The sequence below is a fragment of the Tupaia chinensis genome, unplaced genomic scaffold (assembly GCF_000334495.1).
Source record: "Tupaia chinensis unplaced genomic scaffold, TupChi_1.0 Scaffold145933_1, whole genome shotgun sequence".
Taxonomy (NCBI): Eukaryota; Metazoa; Chordata; class Mammalia; order Scandentia; family Tupaiidae; genus Tupaia; species Tupaia belangeri.
In genome coordinates, this window is record NW_006205792.1 from 17,454 (window position 1) to 20,882 (window position 3,429).

Sequence of the window (3,429 nt, forward strand, 5' to 3'; positions counted from 1 at the left end):
CTCCCTCCCCTGTGTGCCCTTTTGAGAAAGCATCTCTAAGAGAACCATCACTATTCTCATTACTGGGGTTTGGATGTTATGGCTATAAAAAGCAACATGAGTGGAACTTAACAAATTTTACTTCTTCTTTATTTTTAATTTGTCATACGGCAAATTAAATTATGTGTATTTACCACAGAGAGATAGAAGGATAGTGAGAAATCACCCCTCATAGTGGATGGTCATACCAATATCCCTTCCATACCAATATCCCTTTTATGTTGGGATTTGAGATATGCAAGTCCATATGCCCATTTTGTTCTTCTTGATACCAAAATCAAGACTTGAGCCATGCAAACAAGTGAAATCCAGACACATTAACCACTATATCACCAGCTGGCCTACGACAGTTCTTTTTCTTTCCAAGCCTTGTACTGTTAATAGTCCCATGACCCAGGAAAGAATCTGTGCCTTTTTTCCTCTGTTTAAGCAAATTGTGTTCAAATAACCAAGAGAAGTGCTGAGGGCCTCTAGAAGTATGTAAATCCAGTCTCCATGTTTTCTTTGCTCAGATGTAAGAAGGTTACATTAGGAGCTATCCATTTGTCATTCTTTAACCTGACAACCCACTTACTTGTGGAATTTTGTAGAGCTCCAATAGCGTTCCAACTTGGGCTGAAAATGTTGGCATGTTTCCTGCTATAATAGCAACAAGTTGTTTCTGTATCTGGCAGTTGTAGTTTGGCAGGGACTGATACCCTCCAGTGAGCAAAAATAGAGCACTTTCTAAAGTTCTTTTATCACTGGGAAATGCATTATAGAAGTCATAACCAAGGGAAAGGTTGGGAAGCAAATGGGGACTCTTATTGATCTGTTCAATGGCAAAGTAAAATGCCAATACATATATGTAGTTCCTCCATTGGTACCTAAACAGAGGGGAGAGCATTAGGAAATACCTTCAAGTCATGTGATTCAGGGTAAATTCTTCAGCCAAGTCAAAAGACATAAAGTTATAGGCCCAGGTTTCAATTCAGAGATTCTCCTGCAATGGTACCCAGAGCTAGTGTGAATAATGTTCCCAGGGATTCAGAAAACTTTGAGTGTATTTTTCCCTCTGCTTAAGCAAATCATGTGTAAACAATGAATAGAGGCTTTGAAGGTCTTGTGAGTGAGATGAGGTGTCATTTAGCTGGATGATGACACTGTTGTCTGACAGAGATGATTTTAAAGGAGGATCATTAACATATGGAAAAAATGACAAATTTCTTTAAGAATATCACTAAAGAATTTCCCATTCCTCCTTAACACACAGGACTGCCCCCAGCTCTTCAGCAGAGACCATTTCCATCTCCAGATCCCTGGCATAAGGGACACTGAGGCAGCATCTCCCTGCCCCAGCTCCAGCTTCTGTTGCCCAACCCCAGTGACCCTCTTGCTCTGTCAGCAAGGTAGGCCTTTTATTTCTTCTCTTTTTCTTTCTTCTGTTAATTTCCCGTTTCTCCTTACCCCACAGGACTACCCCCAGTTCTTCAGCAGAGGTCATTTCCATCTCCATACCCCTGGTGAAATCGTGCACTGCACACTTTCTTTATTCCCTTTCATACTCTTTTCTCTCCTGTCTTAAATTGTCATTTCCTGGCAATCTTCCAACCACCATAAAGGGTTAGACAGGTCTAGAATCACAATTTCCAAATACCCTGGTATTGTGAGGCTCCCTGGGATTCTCCTTTTTACATAATCACTTCCAAAAAAGGAAAAACTGCTCTTCAGATTCCTCAATAGAAGACACTTCCTGTGCAGACCACATTGCAAAGAACAGCAGAAGAGAGACTTCAGCACACATCAGTCTACAAAAAAGGAAGCACATTTGTTCCCAGTAAAAGAAACATTTTTCAAAATGGTATCCAAAAGTGAATACCTTTCCCCATGGGTAGATGTAGAAGAAGAGCATCAGTTCTGAATAAACCAGGAAATATGTCTCCATCAAAAGAACACAAAAACTTCCCTTCATCTCTTGAAAAAACAGATGTTAACAAAATGTCAGAAAAATTCAGAATATTTATGGAGACAAAAATCTATCATTTGGAACAGAAAAGGGACAGTGAGGGACCAGCAGTTAGTGTAATGGCTATGTCGCTGGACTCCCGTGTAGTTGACTGTGGTTCGCATCCCGGACCCGGTGGCTAAAAACTCATGCCGGGAATGTGAGCGTGTGTACCCAAGATCCCGAGAGGAAAATGGAGGAGATGGGATTGTGGTGTGGCCATGCCCCTGGGGGGTGATTTCTCGCTTTCTGTCTCTCTGTCTCTCTCTGTCTGTTTGGCAAGTGCACGTGCTCTATAGCAAAAATCTCTCCAAAAAAAGTTCCCACATGGACGACTGCAGTTCGAGTCCCAGACCTGGTGGTTTGTTTTCTCACTTTCTCTCTCTCTAGTTAAATTAAAGAAAAATATAATAAATAAAAATCAAGCAAACCAGGACGTGAAAAAAGAAATGGACACTATAAGAAAGAATCAGATGGAACTATTTGAGATGTAGTCTGTAATACAAGAGATCAAAAATTCTGTCAAAAGTATTAAAAGTCAATTAGACCATGCTGAATATTGACTCTCTGACATAGAAGATAAAACCTCTGACCTAGAGGGAAAAAAACATGAAAAAGATAAAGAAAATAACAGCAACAACAAAACACATGAGGATAATATACGAGAAATGTTAGACTCCATTAAACGTCCAAACATCTGAATAATTGGTATCCCAGAAGGTGAAGAAACAAATATGGGCATGGAAAATCTATTTTATGAAATCCTGGAAGAAAACGTCCCAAGTCTAGAGAAGCACTTTCACATCCAGACACAAGAAATACAAAGGACTTCAAATAGAATCAACCCAAGAAGATCTTCCTCAAGGCACATTTTAGCCAGACTAACCAAGACCACAGATAAAGAAAAGATACTAAAATTTGCAATAGAGAAATGAGAAGTGACATACAAAGGTCATCCCAAAGGTCAGCTCAGTCCGGACCTTTCAACAGAAACAATGCAAGCAAGGAAAGAATGGGAAGGCATATTGAAAGTGTTAATAGAGAAACAGTTTCAACCAGGATTATTATATCCAGCAATACTATCCTTCATATGGGGGAAAAATTTTAAATCTTCTCAAACAAAGAAAACCTGAAAGAATTTGCCAACACCAGACCAGCTCTACAAAAAATTCTGAAGAGAGTCTTATTCCAGGTGAACTAAGAATAATCAGCCAAATATAAGGGAATAAAAGAGAGACAAGACAAAATTGGCCAAATTAAAGGAAAAGACAAGTCTGGAAATATTGATAATAACATTGAATGGTAATGGATTAAATTTTCCTATCAAGAGACATAGACTGGCTGAATAGATTAAAACACACACACACACACACACACACACACACACACACACACACACACACACA

At 39.4% G+C, this 3,429-nt stretch overlaps 1 pseudogene; it reads left to right on the plus strand.

The window, feature by feature from the left end:
* The window catches only part of LOC106733915 (CDK2-associated and cullin domain-containing protein 1-like), a 27,421-nt pseudogene that overhangs the window by 3,691 nt on the left and 20,301 nt on the right, over positions 1–3,429 (plus strand).